At 39.3% G+C, this 17,972-nt stretch overlaps 1 protein-coding gene across 5 annotated transcripts in view; it reads left to right on the forward strand.

Moving 5' to 3' along the window:
• The window catches only part of DAB1 (DAB adaptor protein 1), a 473,979-nt gene that overhangs the window by 34,313 nt on the left and 421,694 nt on the right, over positions 1–17,972 (forward strand). The window contains exon 1 of one of the 5 annotated variants that reach the window (XM_077149510.1): positions 10,185–10,242. The exons of 1 other annotated variant lie outside the window; for it this stretch is intronic. The gene's annotated coding sequence lies outside the window, so the exon portion shown is untranslated. Of the gene's footprint in view, positions 1–10,184; positions 10,287–11,300; positions 11,539–17,972 lie in introns of those variants that run through there. 3 more of the 5 variants (XM_077149513.1, XM_077149514.1, XM_077149516.1) reach the window with 3 other exon arrangements.

Raw genomic sequence — 17,972 nt, forward strand, 5'->3', positions numbered from 1 at the left:
AGTTCAGATGATCTCAGAGTTGATTTTTCTCATGCCTAGAATCTACACAGAGAAATGACTGAGTTGGAGCTAGTTTTTGTCACATGTCCTGTGTTCCACAGGCTAAGCTGTGCCTGTGACCTTGAATTTCTGTGAGCGAATGCCAGTCCAAGGAAGGATTTTATGTGAAACATCCAAATCCAAAGTTGTCTTATTTCTCTTTTTTCAAAATTTACTAGCATTTTATTTGTGTTAATTTACAATGTTTGAACAGTAGCCAATCCCTGAGTTCTTCATCTGGGCAGTGGGATTAGAGGGTCTACTATGGAGATCCCAAGAAGCTGGCTTTCTGAGCTGCTGTTGACCCTGGGGAGTGATCCCATTTGGATCCCATTCATCATTGAAGATCTCGATAGCAAGTCTGTGGCTTGCATAACCAATCACTTTTACTCAAAGAATATGTCATAGTATGGGGCAATGCTTACCTTTCTAAAATGCTCTACAAACATCCTTTACATACATTCTTATTGATCCTGATGAGGTTCCAGGAACAAGTGCCAATGAACCCATGAAAAATTTGAAGTCCAGAGAAGGAAAATGATGTCTCCAGGTCTCCCAGCCAGAGTTGGGTCACTGAACTCTTCACTATTCTTCAAAGCCCAATGTGTCCTGTGCCAGGAAACCCTCACCTAAGTCTCAGAAGGACAAACTTTGATAGTCTTTCTTCAAAGAAATATCATTGCTTTACAGGGGAAAGGGGAAATAGTGTGTGCTAGACCCTCCAAATACATTTTAAAATAATCAAAGACCTTGTCATTTCCCAATAATTGCAGCCCCTTCAGAATATCAGTTTTATGCATTCCACCCTCTGACTGCCAGCTCATTTTCTCTAATATATGATTACAACTTTATTTAATACTACGGTCTGTCCCCCCATGCTGGAATGCCTATTTCTCATTACCTTGCTCTATTTTTATTTTTTTTTACAGTATGATTTACTTTTTAAAGAATATTTATTGTCTGCCCTTGACCACTAGAATGTTGACTCACTGAAGCATGGATTTCTGTTTTGTTCACTGATGTATGGAGTTTGTGCTTCTGATAGGTAGAGTAATGGCCCCCCAAAGATGTCTATGCCCCAGTCCTCAGAACCTATGAATATGTTACTTTATATGGTAGATAAGATTCTACAGATGTGATTAAATTTAAAGTTCTTGTGATGGGGAATGATCTTGAGTTTCCCAGGTGGGCACAATCTCATCATATGAGTTCTTAAAATGGAGACTGTTTCCTAACTGCAGAGAGTATCAGCAGGATGGCAGCATGACTTAGAGGAAGGGGACCATGAGCCAAGGAGTTGTGGCCTCTAGAAGCTGAGAAAGGCAAGAAAGTGGATTCTCCCCTAGAGGCTCCAAAAGAAGCGTGTCCCTCCTGATATGCTGATTTTAGCTCAGTGAGATCCATGTCAGACTTTTCTCTACAGAACAGAAGATTGTTATTGCTTAAGCACCAAAGTTCATAGTAATCTGTTACAGCAGAAGCAGAAAACGAATGCAGTGCTAAATAAATAATTGCTGAAAAAATGAATGAATAAGCCTCCCATCAACCTTAGGAGATAAGGGCTCTTGCCTTCATGATGAGAAAAGAGACGTGGTGAGGTGAAGCAACTTGGCCAGTAGCTCCCAGTGTGTGGTTAGCAGAGTTGGGTCTATGCTCTCTGACTCCCAGCTATTTCACTATGTCTCCTTCCTTGGTATGGTCTGAGAGAATGTTGGTTTGGTATCGATCCTCCCAAGCACACACACCACATCGTCATATTGATTCATCCTTAGATAAGATGGACACGAGTACGGGTGTGTCATCAACAGAGAGAGAGTGAGGGACAATGAAAGCATTAATATGCCCTCTGCCATTGAGGGACATAATTAAAAAACTCAGCCTGAGAGCATCTGCTCTGTACTTACATACAGACCAACAAACGGTAATCCAGCAGCTTCTTATGGTGACCAACGTGAAGCAGGCACATATGCCTTAAGCGTCTTGACTTCTGAGCCAAGGATGGAAGCTCATCAGATCAGGTCACCTCAGGACTAGGGTCTATCAGAGGACTGTGAAAGCCATGGAGCTCGAAGTTTTGTTTCACACCATCAGTTCTAAGGTACACCTTGAAACTAATGTGCAATTGTTAGTAATAAGGGATAGGCAAAAAAGCTATTAAGTCATAGTCTCAGGAAACTGACTGTACAGACACCACAGATTTATTTTGGTGGATTTTGGAGCCTCTGTGCATAACAGACTAGCCAAGGCAGATGGTGTAGAGACTGATTTTCTCATAAAAATTTCCATCGAAAGCTTTGCTAGAATGGGGCTGGGTCTCTGCCTGCACCTGAACAAAATAAAGACCCTCATATGAAAGGAGAGAGCCAGCAATCGGCACTAATGATGTATACAACTCTTTGTGCAAAGCAGCATTTAATCTATAGATGTTGGCATGTCATCAGTATTGTGTGACTAAGCTCCTCTGTATAAAAATACCCGAGAGCCTTATGCTTTATGTTCTGGACTCCAAATGATTACACTATCTCCATCACTAGATGTACGAAGCCTGGATTGATTACCCCAGGCTCCCTTCCTGCATTTCAGTTTCCCTCTCATTTGACAGGTACCAGCATCCATTTGTTCCATTATCTTCCAAGTTTGAATTGGAAAAATAAGCTAAATCAGAACAGTCTTTCTTGAGTTATAAAACCAACCATGTGAAGATGCTTCGAATGCTGTTCTGCGTATACGTAACTAAGAACCAGCTCCTTGTGGTAATTTTGCAGGTGATTAGCCTGTCATGTAGGAGCAGCCCTTCGGGAATGACAAAGGAACATGAGATTGCATTTCTTTATAATAAGCAGATTACTCGAGAGAATTTCTCTCTGCCTACCCTCTTCTCTGGAAATCTTTTGCTAATGTTTTAGGAGAGGAGTGAAACCCGAACTTAAGAGGGGACTGTAAGAGACTCATAATCATCAGCTCTTAACATTTCACATGTAATCAGCAAATGGATGGAGATGCTGCCATGCAGTGTGCCAGGGTTGGGGTTGAGGGAGGACTTAGACACAGCCTCCCTATCAGACATTTCCTTTTCCTTTACATTGGGCACGTTCCTCTCCATCCTCCATGCCATAAATCAAACACTGCTTCCTCGGTGAAGCCTTTCTTGATTCCGCCAGATAGGCCTAGGCTTTCCCTCCTGCTGCAATGTGTTCATTAGTGTGCTTGGCACTGGTTTCTCTGTCTCCCCATGGACTTAGCCTGGTAGGAGCAGAGAAGCCTGTGCCATGTCACTGTTGCATCCCCAGTGCTTGGCGTGTGAAAATGACAGTAGTAAACATGGTATTACTATTGTTATCACCATATCTCAGGCTTTGTACTAAGCAGTTTATTAGAATTCACTTTGCCCTTTTAAATTCCATTATTGAGTAAAATAGACTCCCATTTCTTATGTCTCAGCTTTCTCATCTGTAACAATGAATATATGAATTCTGATCTTATAGGTTTAGTTTATAATATACCATGTGGTATATGGTAGATGGCCAGTAATTGGAAACCATTATCAATGTTAGGCAAGGGAGGGAGATACAAACTCTTATTATAAATAGCAGAGTGACATTCTCAATAAAGAGAGATAGCCAGACACCATGGTGATGTATAGCGGGCCCCACTGAATTCAGTACAGATAAGGTAGGCTTGGCTGTGACTTGAAGGGTGAAAGTTCTGACAGGCTAGGTTCAGAGGTGTGGAAGGAATTCCAAGATGAGGGAATGGCCTGAACCCTAACATGAGGTTGGAACAGGAGGATGGTGTTGAGTAGCTGTATCATAGACTGCATGGAGGCATGTGTTCGGATGGACACAGCAACATCAGGTGTCTTTGGAAAGAGTGATGTGTTTCAGTTTATTTATTAAGACTTGGAATGGAGCAGCAAGTATTCAGGATCGACTGGAGTCCTAACTGGAACTAATGAGATGGTGTGGGATGACACTGTCCTGGCATGTGAAAGATTAGGGAGCTGAAAGGAAGGCATTGGACATGGCAAGGAGTCAAGAAACATTGCTGAAGGAGACTTAATCAGACTCAGACTTAGGAGCTAAAACATATGTGAAAGATGAAAAGGAGGGATGAACTGAGGTTCACCTGGCCATTTGCAGCTGTACATTTGGAGAATTAAGGGCACTAGTAATAATACAGGGAATGCAAAAGATGAATAGGGGTTGAGCTGTTTGGTCACAGGTGCATATGGGAGTGTGTACCTGACCCTTTCCGAAATGCTTCCACAGCTCTTTTTCTCTTACTCGATCCTCCTAACAACCTCTGAGAAGGGTCTGAGCTGATCGTGTTATCATATATTGACAGGAAAAGAAAGTTACAAACCCTGGTACAGGCATTAGGCACCTACTATATGTAAGCAGAGGGTGATACATCCCAGACTTCAAATGATTGTAAACTAATGATCATTTAGAAAATGAATGGGGGAGATAGGCTTCCAAGTGTCAGATCTAGGGTTTTTAATAATCCAGTTTTTACCAAGGAAAAGGACTACTCAGAGCTGCTCAGACACAGTATTTAAATATGAGACATCTCATGAAAAAGTAACTCCTTTTTTCACTTCTCTCTCAGTTCTTGTAATTAAGTCAAGTAGAAAGTTAAACAATTTGTGCAAATAACATCCAGGTTATTCTCTCTAGCCCCCAGTGTTAACACCTGCAGAGCAGGCTCAGGCACAAGGTCTTTTGCAGATAACTGAATCAAATTAGAATGCAGTAATATCATACCATTTTATTTTATATGTACCCTCTACTTTTGAAAAAAGATATGGGTTTTCCATTAATTTATGTAAAAATATTGGTCACTTTAAAGCAAATTATTCAGTCTGTAAAAGCACAGGTATTAGAACTGATAAAAAAAAAAAAGAGACAAGTGATCCCTAAATGACTGATACTTGAGTAGTATGTACCAGTGTTGTAACATAAAGTAATCATGGTTTAGTTAATAATGATGTTACCTGCTATTTCTTAAGACGTATTTTGGACTAGGTCCTTTATATGCATAATACCATATCTTTTGACAGCAGTCCCAAGGAAGGATAAAGCCTGGGGCTTTAGGGTGAGACAGTTCTTATTCTACTGTTTGCTGGTTGTGTGACTTTAAAAAAAGTTATCCATTTCTCTGAGTCTCAGTTTTCATACATACAAAGGGAATAATAATACCTACTTCAAAATGTTGTTGTAGAATTAAATGAAATAGTGAACAGTGTCTGTTAATACGTATCTGTTGAATGTTATATTAAAACTTTGCAAAGAATGGGGCATATGTTGACTTCTTGGCTAATGAATAACAATGTTAAATTGTAGCTAAATAATAAAAATAACAGCTAATATTGGGGTGTTACTCTGTTGCAAAGTGCTTTACTAAGGATTTCAGTAGATTGACTTATGAATTATTACCATTTCCATTTGGGGACTGGAAAAACTGGGATCAAGATGGTTAGACAACTTACCCAATGTCAGAGTGTTAGTGAATGGTGGAGTTCAAACGCAGGTCCTTGACTCTTGACATGAAGATCTGATGTCTCTTCTCCCTCCATTCTGCCTCAGTTTCCTTGGCTGCAAAGTGCTGAGAGTAGTAAATTGTGTTCTGTACGATTGTGTTCCTTGTGTCTTGGGGGTCAGATTGTATTCAGTGCATGATGCTGAATCTGTCCTCAGTTGTGTAATTTGGGAAGAAGTTGTTCCAGCTGGTTAATAAGCAGAAAACAGCATCATTTGTGTTACTGAAGGATGTCCATTTGGGTGAATGATAGGGGCCAGCTTGCCTGGTTCCAGCCATAGAGAGTTGTTAACATATAGTAATCAAACTGTTGCTAGAGCAGCTAAACCATGCCTGGGAGGAGAAGACCCAATCTACTTATTCTAATAAATATTCCTAACAAATCTGCCTGTGAACCATAATATTAATCTCACTCTGGCTAGGTGATTCTTTCTTTGTTAGCTTCATTATGTTGGTTTGTGCTTGAGAACTGGAAGGTCGGCTTGAGCTTTTGACTTTTGACTTGACAATTCAAAGTGCAGTTGGCTGGCGTTGGTTCATAAAACTTTCTTATGTTGCATTTTAAGGAATCTTAGTGGCCATGAACTTCAGAGTGTTTTTGCTGTTGTTGTTTATTTGTTCATTTTGTTTTGTTTATATAAATAGTGGTAACCTTTTTAAAGATGAGATTTCACATGTAACTCAACTGTATGAAGTAAAGACTTGGGAAGGGGTTTTCAGGTGGCAAATTATACCTACCTTTACCATCTTCTCCTCCCCCACAATAGGGGCCTTTGTGTTAGGCCCTGAGACACCACTAGGAACCACCTAGAGCCACCCATAATACCACTTGGAAACCACAGGTTAATACAGCTCAGATGGTGACAGAGCAGCATTTTAAAGCTGGGTCCTCTGATACTAGTTCCAATGCTTTTCTTACTCCATTACAATTAAATTACTGTAAAAAAGAAGCTAAGCAAAGACAGAGATGCTTAAAGTAGGAACATTTTAGTAAACAGTGACAGCCTCATTATTCTCCTTTTGGGTTCATGAAGAAGGCTGTTAAACATATGTTCGCAACCCACCTCAAAGTCACTGAGGCATTCTGTGCTGCATTACCAAATTCTGTACATTTTGGTGACTCCTTCTCCCTAATGCAATGCTAAGAATAAGAAAACTTGCTCAAAACATATGTTGTGGTTTGCTTTTGATTTGGGCACAGATCATCCAAGTGTGAAAACAAAATTGGTTGCTCGATCTAATGCACAGATTTGCACATCTGTACTGTACTTACTGGGGGAATTATAACGTAGGTTTTATAGGACTTGGCAATTTTACGAAGGCACATGAAGCCCAATACCTCAAGTGATACTTATCAGAGGCATGTCATGGTAGGCAATGCAGGTTCCTTTATATCCATTTTATAGCTGAGCAAACAGAAATCCAAATTTGAGACTCACATTCCACAGGATTTAAAACTGGGTCTTCAACTCCAAAACTCTTGCATGCCTCTCATTTTAAATTGAGGTAGAATATCAGTAGTTCTGGTCATTATTGCCAAGCTGACTCTGGGAATATGAATAATAATATAATGACAACTACTGCTGTTAATCATTGTGGGACACATTCCTTTGGTTGAAAGAGACATAAATTTGGAGTGCTGGAACAGAGTTCTCTCTGTAGATTTGGGAGGTTTTGCTGGACATCTGCTTGCTCTTTCAGATGCTGCATCCACCCTGAGGAGGTAACCTCTATTCTACTTTCTGTCTTAATTTTCTTATTCTGGATATTTCATAAATATGGAATCATATAGTATTTGTCCTTTTACATTTGGCTTATTTCGCTGAGCATAATGCTATCACGGTTTATCTATTAACGTAGCATGTATCAAAACTTCATCCTTTTTGCAACTAAATAATATTCAGTTGTATTTTGTTTACATGCATGTGTGCATGTGTAAATGCCATATTTTGTTTATCCAGTCATTGGACACTGGGTTGTTTCCATCTGTTGGTTATTGTGAATAATGCTGTTATGAACACTGGTGTACAAATACCCATTTGAGTCGCTGTTTTCACTTCTTAGGGGTTTATACCTAGTGGCTGAATTACTGGGTCATATGGTTATTCTATGTTTAGCTTTTTATTCTTCACAGCAGTCACGCCACTTTACATTCCACTAAACAATGTACAGGGTTCCAGTTTCTCTGAATACTTGCTAATGCATATTATTTTCCATTTTTTAAAAAAATGGTCATCCTAGTGGGTGTGAATTGGGATCTCACTGTGGCTTTGATTTCCATTTTCCCAGTAGCTAGTGATGTTGAACATCTTTTTGTGTGCTTATTGACCGTATGTGTATCTTCTTTGGAGAAATGTCTGTTGAAGTTCTTGGCCAATTTTTCGTTGGGGTGTTTGTCTTTTTTGTTGTTGAATTGTATGAGTTATTTGCCTATTATTTATATAATAGTTGGATATTTATTAAAACCTTATCAGATATATGATTTGCAAGTATTTTCTTCCATTCTTTTGTTGTTCATGCTTTTGGTGTAGTTTCTTATCCATTGCCAGATCCAAGGTCATGAAGATTTTCCTCTGTGTTTTTTACTAAGAGTTGTATGGTTTTAGCGCTTATATATATGTCCTTGATCAATTTTTGTATATGGTGTGAGGTAGAAGGCCCATTTCATTTAATTTTATGTGGATATCCAGTTTTCCAGCACCATTTGTTCAAGACACTATTCTTTCATCATTGAAGGTACCTGGTGCCCTTGGTGCAAATCAGTTGGCCATAGATGTGTGGGCACAGGTGAATTTTTGGTAGGGATAGACCTGAGTTGACATTTAAGAAATGCTCCTTTATGCCAACAGATTGCTTACCAGATTTCTGCCTTTTAACTCTTTCTGTCAGATGTCATTTATCAACTCCATGTCTCTTCCCTCAGTGTGTGTTTGTGTAACAAGGGAAATTTAGTTGAAGAGAACCACTAAGCAAGATAGTGCTGCATCTTTTCCCTTACTAAAACTAGCTGATTAGGTTAATTTTCAGTAGGCTTTGTGTTTTTATGAGTGTCTTTCTCTTAGAACAATTTTCTGTCTATTTCTCAATCCATCTGTCTGTTCATCCAGTTATTCATGAAAGCTTTATTAAGCATTTGCTGTGTGCTAGGACACTTTGCTAGGTGCTGGAGATACAAAGCCATCTCTGTCCTCAAGACACTCACAAGTACCTGTTAACAAACATGCCAGCAAATAGGTGTTTGCTTATTCATTTAACAAACATTTATTGAACACCCAGTGTTTACCAGAGAATGTTGTAGGCGCTAGGGATATAGCAGTGAATAAAACAAATACTCTTGTCCTTACTTGCTTAAATTCTAGCATTGCTAATCATCTGATAGGAAATAACATAGTGAGAAAGAAAGGTCAGCATTTTTACTTATATATGTTAGGGTCTAACTGACCTTTGTAAACCCAGGTCTCTGGCATGGTAGGTGAGAATTCTGCCATTGGGCTACTGTTTCGCTGTCCAATATCTCTCTTAATTCAGAAATTTAAAAGAGATTAGTAAAGGTTTGCATATTCTTGATTTATTAGTGAATAAGGCATTGAGATGACAAAACTTTTTTTCTTAGGTGATTGGCATTATAATGGCTTCTGACAAAAATGCTTATCCATTCTTAGGACTTTTTTTGTTTATTCTTTTCCTCTTTATGTCTTGCCAAAACATTTAGCCTTATCATTGATCATAAAACTAATGATTTGTTTGTTTACCCAACAAATATTTACTGTTTATACACAGAGGATTTTGTTTATTTGAATTCATCCTGGGTACGCTTAGCATGCCTGTATCAGCAAATTTAGATTCCAGCAAAGGAGACTGTCTCCATGCATGTACCATAGAAAGGCTTTCAATCAAGAATTTTATTGGCCTTAAAAAAGGCACATACCTCTTTATCCCTTTTGGAATATGCTTTCAGGAGGGGTCTGAAATAAGTTTAGAAAAATCATATCCGATTCTTCTGTAATAATCCCTTAAGTATGTTCTGTGAGGCCTTGCAGAATGGTGCCACAGATAGATAATTTGTAATGGGAAAAAATGAACTTGAATTTTATAAGAACCTAGCGATTATGTTCTTGAAATATGTCCAGGCTATACCGGCGGGGTGGGGAGGGGGGGCACCCGCCACGATTTATTCCTCTTGGACAAGAATTTGCGACTGCTGATTTCTTTTCATCCACTTTTGCTAATAGATTCAGGAAGTAATTTTCAGATGTGGAAACAGTAGATCATAGATAATAAAAGTAGAGCATAGGCAATTTGGGAGGCAGATAAACTTAGATAGTTGAGATCACTTCATCCCACTCCTTCCTGTTCTGTACTTGTAGCTGCTGTGTGTGATTCTCTTTTATTTCCCCATTAAATTCAAATGCTTTCAGACTGAGCCTGGGGGTGAAGGAGTTGTAGCAGGCCTGGTTGTGTCACACACACACACACACACACACACATACACACACACACACACACACACACACAGTTCTCTTCTGGAGAACTTTATTTGCTCTGAACTGCTCACTTGGCTTATCAGCCCCATTATTTGTTATGAACATTTAATTGCTGTTGAACATCACCAAGGGGGCCAGGAGCTGGGCAGAGGAGGCAGAGGATGGAGCAAACAGATCAGAGGTAAAACATTGCAATCAATCAGCATCTTGATTTATTTCTTTAAGGTAGGCGTGGAGGTAGCTTTTTGCTTATAAAGGGGATTCACCAAGAAGTGTTTTATATATTCATCTTAAAGGTCACATGTATGAGCAGAAAGAGTTCTTGAGGACAATATCATATTATTACAAGATAATCTACTATTCATACTGTGCATGTAGGCACTCTGAAAGCAAAATGATATATATATATAAATATATATAATTCTGGTTCTTCAGCCTTGCTAGAAAAAAACCAAGAGCTTAGGTGTATTTTTCTTGAAGGCAATGTCTGCACACATCCTTTTATGGAGTTTGCGTGCCTCACTGTGTAGAGTCAGCTGGAGGTCATTACTGTTTTTATTAGGTGATTATATAATAAATATGAGGTGGGCCTCAATCATAAGCAGACCCTTTATGTGTGTTTCTGAACATTCTGGCTCTGAAGTGCTAAATTCCAAATTGGAATATTGATTGTCTGATGCCTAAATTACAGCCTTCCTCAAATCTTGAATTAGGCCTCAGGGCCCATGTGTCTTTCTGGAGATAAGTTCTTCTTGTAACTGGGAGATGTAAGGGCTTAATGAGTGGGGCCCACAAGGTGGGAAACCAAAGGCAGAGTCAGGCACTGTTACCCCCCTTGTGAATTGTGAGGTATTAAACACACCATTTTATAGCATATATAAAGAAATTGTCATAATTTGTAAATGTTCCTGAGTTTCCTCTCGGGTAAGGCAAATATGAATGCAATCCTGGGCATGTTGTGATTTCCTTACAAATACAATTGCATAGTTTTTCTTTTTTAGTTCTTTAGATGTTCCTGTAACTTGATCACAGGCATCTTTCTCAAGTTTTCTAATTCCATAAATATCCCAGAATTCTAAAGTTTGGCCCTAATATTTTTAGAATGGTCAAGCACACCTTAACAGGATTTCTCATTCTCGGGACTATTGATGTTTTGTGCCAGATGGTTCCTTGTCGTGGGGGCTGTTCTGTACATTGTAGGATATGTAGCATCATCTCTGGCTTTTATTCTCTAGATACCAGTAGCAGCCCTTCCCCTACCAGTTGTGTCAAGCAGACATGTCTCCAGGCATTGCCCTTGGTGCGTACAGTCACCCTTGTTGAGACCACCGCCTTGGAGTGCTGTCCAATCAGAACCCCTCAACATGCTAAATATGGAATGAAGTGGGGCGCTTTACTTCATTGTATAAAACAAGAAGCAGACGCAAACCCTAGTGTTAACAAGACTTTTTCATATACTGACTTCCTTCTCTAGATGGTGAGTCTTTAAAGACAGGTCTGCCATTTCATCTTCTCTTTATTTCCATGGCCTTGCAAGTAATATCTGCTAGATGAATAAGAGAAAATAATCACATCACTAGATACTTCCATAAATATATGTTTTTACTTACTAAGAATCTTTATTATTCTTTTCTAACCTGGTGTCTTAATGACAGATAGCATATAGCTGTTTCAAATAAATGTTTGGATGCCTACCTGACACGTAAAAATGCACTGAAATGGTGAATTAATAGAAAGCCCATGATTAGACGTGGCGATTGCAACAGTCTTTGCTGTTGAGTGTGGATGTGGGATACTCCACAAATGGGCATCCTGAAAGGTCCGCTTTGTCTCCTTTGAACTTCACAGTTGATGTCTGGGTCAAAGACCAAGTCTGTTTGAATCTACGTTGGTGAGAGCGAAAACATTCTGGCTCAGTGGGGGATGGATTATTTTATCTTATGTTCCCAGATCACCACAGTTGTACATAGAGCTGCTGCTTATTCCCAGAAGTCCCCTAACTGCCCCTGGTGGTGCTAAGGCCAGCTTTAACAGATGGCTCCATTTTGAAGGCCTGTATTTAAAGTTATAAAAAAGTCAGAGTATACCAGCCTTCCCAAGATTTGCACTGAAACAGCACAAAACTTTAGTGTTATTGGAAGGTGTTTGGAATCAGTTTTTAATCTTTAGATTTAAATTCATTCTCTAGGCCTGGATCGCTATAATGGTGTGAATTTTAAAACAACCATTAAAAAAAACATTTACAAGGTACAGTAGATTTCTAGGTCAGGACCCAAGGCTTGAGGAGGAACGTGGAATTAAATGGCATTTCAGCTAAAATCGGAAAGGATGTTAGAGATGACCTGCTTTGATCTCCTCGTTTTACAGATGAGGAAACTGGAAGTCATTGGGAGATTTAAGTGATTTGTCCAAGGTCACAGTTGTTGTTTGTTTGTTTGTGTATGTTTGTCTTTTAAATCTCAATCCCTCTTGCCCTCTTTTTCCTAATAAATTAGACATCAGATTCACAGGCATAGATAAACAGTGGTTTTTCTAGCATGTTAAAACGGCAGACCTAGATACAATACATTAGATATAGTCATGTGCAAATATTTTCTTTTACTTTTTGTGTAAACAGAGACCCACAGAAAGGGAGTTGTGCTGTTGAAAAAAAATAAAAAAAAAACAATAACTGGCAAAGCTGCGACTTGAATCCGGGTCTCTTCTCTGTTCAGTTATCTTTTCACTAAAGCATGCAGCTTTCTTAGTGTTTTATTTTGCTTCCCTCCTTGGTGCAACCATTCATTCATTAGCAGATATTTCCTGAGCAGTTATTGTATGTTGGTGAGCCAAGACACAAAAGTCAGCAAAGCATGGCCCCTGTCCTTAGGAGCTGAGATTTTGCTGAGGAGCCTGACAAACCAGCAGACAATGTCCTTAGAGCGTCATATTAGAGATTAGAAGATGGTGTTAGGGAGGTGTGGGTTGACATTGAAGGCTCCTGCTGGAGGTGATATCTGGAAATATGATGGTCATTCCAGGCAGGATATCATTCATCACACAGGATGAGAGGAAACACTGCGCTGGGAAGAAAACCTGGATCCAGAGTTAACGTAGTGCCTAGAGCATAGGCTTCATTCAGAGTCCTGCTACATGATTCATTGCCTGGTTGAGTGTGGTTAAGACCCACCATACTCTTTTCCGCATTCTGGATGGTCGTTAGAGTCACACTTATTTTAATTATACTCACATGTACTCCTTTTTGAGATCTAGGTCCCTGATCCTGGGTTAAGTGCTTGGATGTTAATCATGACCACATGAGGGCCCCCCAGGTTTCAAAGGAGGAGGTTTATTGGTGGGCTGGGGTCAGAGCCTTGATTTCCTCTCTTGTCTAAGTCCAGAACCGCAAGTTTGGAACCATCACTCTGCTTCCTCTGGGATTGCAAGACTGTCCTGAGGATCTCGTGAACTGATAATAATTACAGAATGGAATATACTAAACAAATGTTAGTTGCTCTGTGAAACCACTTTTCCTCTTAGGTCTACTTTGTAGACCCATGCATGGGAACAAATGTATGTATTACTTGTATGTCTTATCTACTACTTTTCTATTTAGAAATGGGATGTGTGTATACTGTATTTATGGTACATGGGTAAGATATGAAAAAGAAAAATGTTAATTAAGCATCGGCAGTGTTTAGGCCCTAGAAGGAAAGAATATATTTTTCTGACTGTTTATTATCTTCTTCTTAGATAATCCTTTGAGTTGATGCATCTTAATCAGAGACAGGGTCAGCTCTCTTCTCCACCCCATCCCCTACCCTATGGTTGGTTTGTTTTTGCTCCCATTGATTAACCTCCTGCTGTTTGCCAGCTATTGTAATAAATGCTCACAGCACCCTTACTAGGAATAAGGAAACCAAGACTTGGAGGGGTTCCCTGACTTGCTGCTAGCAAATGGAAGAGGCAGGGTTCAACCCCACATGTGTCTAGCTCCAAAGTTCAAGCCTTCACATTAAGCAGTGTTGCCTATTTTTTGATGTGATTCATTTGGACACTTCTTGGAACTCAGATGGAGCCAATATAATGTTTGCTTAACTGGAGTCCTACTGAACATGCTTTCAGTCCCCACACACCCATCTCCCCACCTTGATTTGTGACCTTTCTGTCAGTGTGCTTCCAATTCCAAATAGTTGTGGGAGGTGAGACGTGGAAATATCTCTTGGATAGGTTTACCTGTGTTGAATGGCAGGGCAAGTACATGGCTTGATAGGTAGATTTGGATTTTACATGGTTTCTTTATATATCCGCTGTTTTTGTAGCATTTATTGTTTCATATATTTGATTCTCATGGCAGTCTGTTGTGGTGTTACTCTCTTCATTTTTCAAATGAGGGGATGGAAATATGCAAACACAGAACCCATACTAGTCCTTCATCTTTGAATCACTGGTCAGTCTGTGGAAATGTGTGTTCCTCAGGTCCCCAAACATAAAAGATGCTGAGCTCTGGTTTGAAATCCTCCTCCTGACTCCAAAGTGCGTGCTTTCTTAAGGTGCGTTTTTTGGTGTGACCTTTATATTGTTATTTCATGTTCCTGGGCTTTTCACTTCCCAGATCTGCTAAGAGATGTTCAGAATAGCATAGGAGTTTAACAACACAGACTCTGCTGCTGCCTGCCGATGTTCCATCCCAGCTCTGTCACTTACCAGCTGTTTAACACTGGGTATATTCATTAGGCGTTATGAGCCTTGTGTTTTTTTTTTGTTTGTTTGTTTGTTTTTAATGCATGTGCAGGTACTGGGAATTAAACCCGGGTCTTGGGCATGGCAGGCAAGAATTCTGCCACTGAGCTACATAAGCCTTATTTTTAAGAAGGTAGTAACAGTATCAAACATTTGAGATTGATGTAAAGATTAAATGAGTTAATTTATGTAAGTAGAATACCTAGAACAGTGTCTGGCATATGTTAAGCATTATCTATAGGTATTAGCTATGATTATAATGAGCTTTTTCCATTTATAAACATTTAATAAGTCCCTACTCTGTACCAAACACTGTGCTGGATAATAAGTCCCTACTCTGTACCAAACACTGTGCCGGACATGCAGTGATGGATGCGAACAACCAAATGCTCCAAATTTAGGGGGCGCACTCTCTGTAGCTTCAGGAGACTTATGCTCCACTTACAAATTGTTCAGTTTAAAATGAAGAATATGTTTCACTATTACTTTCTTTTACCCATCTTGGTCACATAGGTGAATTATATTTTACTACCTAATTAAGAATAATGAAAAAAAGGGAAAGAAGCACATTTTTAGCTTTTATGTAGGTTGAAATGTCCTGAGATAGAAAACAATCTCATAGACAGCAAATACAATAGCATAATTTCAAGTAGAAAATCCATGGACATCAGTAAATGGAGTAATGCCATTTTGCCATTTTGGTCTGAGAAATGCAAGAAATCAACATATTTGTACATATTTGTATATACTGTCCTTGGCAGAAGGACACATTTGGGTATGAAAATTACATTCAGACCACTGTACTTTCATAGTCCTATCTTTTTTTTTAGACCTTTTTCATTGCTGTGAATGTCAGGAAAAACGTCCCTGATTTCACATAAACCAGATTGAATGGGGATAAACTGAACAGACTTTTAGTATATTTCCTTTCCTTTGGAATTAACATTTAAATATGTAAATATCAGTTTCTCCTTTTCTGCAGTTTATAGGATTTAGCAAGGAACACTGGAAGGAGCCTGGACATTGGGGTCAGATGATCTATTTCTGCCCTTATAATTTCCTAGACAACCTTGGGCAGGACACATTACCTTTCTGAGACTTTTTCCTTCTCTATAGCATGGGACAGTAATTATACTTCTCCCAGCCACCAAAAGTCTGGCATGGTGAGAAGTGCATGAACTTTGCACTCCGAGATTTTGGTTGAATGGTGGCCCTGCTTCCTTATTTAACTGTGTAGAATCACAGTTTGCTCATCTGTAAAATGAAGACAATATCATCATCTGTGTCACCAAGCTGCTGAGGATTTTAAAAGATATATCATATATTCTGTTAGAATGTACTAGTCCTTTTTCAGAAAAAATACAGGACCCTTTAGATTATTTTTTTCTAGTATAATCTATTTTTTATTGTGAATTGAAGAATATGTACAGAAGTCTGTGGCAATGTATGTATCTGCACAGTTTACTAAACAATACTAAAATAAAAACTCAGGTGTCTACTCCTTAGGCCAAGGAGTATAAGCCCCTGAGTCCCTGGAAGTCTCTTAAGGGTCCTCCCTGATACATCCCCCTCCCTCCCTTTCTCCCTGAAGGTCATTTCTAACCTGAATTTTGTGTCAATCATTTCCTTGATTCCTTTCCATATGCATCTCTAAAGAAGACATTGATTTCATTTTGCCTTCTTTTGAACTTCACATAAAGAGAATCATATAATGTCAAATAGACTCTGACTTCTTTTTCTCATGATATTTTCATGATTTCTTGATATCGGTGCTATAGATAAAGTTCATTAATTTTCACTGCAGTATAGTGTTCCATTTTAAGAAAATGCCTTTATCTGATCTAGTAATGGCGGGGAGGAGGGCATGTGGCTAGTTTCTGATTTTTCACTATTACAAAATATGCTGCTATAAATGTTCTTCTATCCCTTAGAATCTTAAGTTGAAAAGTACTTTATACATCATTTGGTCTGCTATGCTGCCTTAGCATACATAGCTGCTTTTCATTAAGACAGATGAAACCTAAGAGGGCAGTGTGATTCCCAAGATTTCACAGCTAATGAATGGCAGTGTGCATCAGAAATCCAGGTCTTTTATCCTGGTTTGGCTGATCTCTGCGACTAGATGTCATAAATTGCTTTTTATTTTAATCAGTTCTCCATGCTGTTGATATTATAGTTTTGAAACTTTCATTTGGACTAGCTCTTCAGGATGCTGCTAGAACTGCTCTTGCTATGTGCTATGAGATGTTTTCTCTCCATCCCCAAAGTTGGGAGAATGATGTCTTCTCTTGGGCAGTGTTCCATTAAGGCTGGCCCTGAGTACACCACATGGCTATGAACTTGTCAATAAAATTCTTACTCCTTCAGCAGTGAGCACCTCTGAGACGTGTTTCAGCCAGGGTAAAAATTAAAATAGAATCACAATGGCCAAGGGGGGAAACTGCTGAGGAAAGAGGAGCTACATATTTACAAGGCACTTTCTTAGGAAATGTCCTTTTACTCTAAATAGAAATATTCAATTTTAGGCCTTTTGAAAAAGAATTTCTTTAAGACTGAAATTAGATTTGCGGCCAATGGAATGAATTTGAGATGGGTGATTCTGTGCAGTGGTGGGACACGTTTGAACTTTCTGAGCAGCTGGTGGAATAGCTGAGCCACAAACAAATACCAGCTGATTTCAGCACTTCTGATTTGTAGATGTCCTGGCTTGATATCTGTGGTATTTGGCTTACTTGTAAGCTCTCTTTTTGAAGCCCCTCAGTACTTTTCTCCAGCTCTGCCCCTGACTAGCTGTGTGACAATTAGTCAGGATTCTCTAGAGAAACAGAACCAACTGGAGATATCTTAAATAGAAGATTTATAAAGATGTCTCATGCAACCAGGGGAAGAGAAGAGTCCAAAATCTGTAGGGAGACTGTAAAGCTGGCAGCTCCAGTGAAGGGTCTGGATGAACTCCACAAGGCAGGGCTTGCTGGCTCAAGAAGTGAAGGAATCTCTCTTCTTCCTTGAAAATCTTCAACTGATTGGATTATCTAGGTGGAAGGCACACCTTAGTTGATTGCAGATGTTATCAGCCACAGATGCAAACAACTGACTGATGAGTTAATACACCAGCCTTCCTGTTAACCACCCAGCCACGGAATATCCTTGCAGCAGAAGTCAGTCCAGAGCTTGACTAACCATCAACTG

The sequence above is a fragment of the Tamandua tetradactyla genome, chromosome 2 (genome assembly GCF_023851605.1).
Source record: "Tamandua tetradactyla isolate mTamTet1 chromosome 2, mTamTet1.pri, whole genome shotgun sequence".
Taxonomy (NCBI): Eukaryota; Metazoa; Chordata; class Mammalia; order Pilosa; family Myrmecophagidae; genus Tamandua; species Tamandua tetradactyla.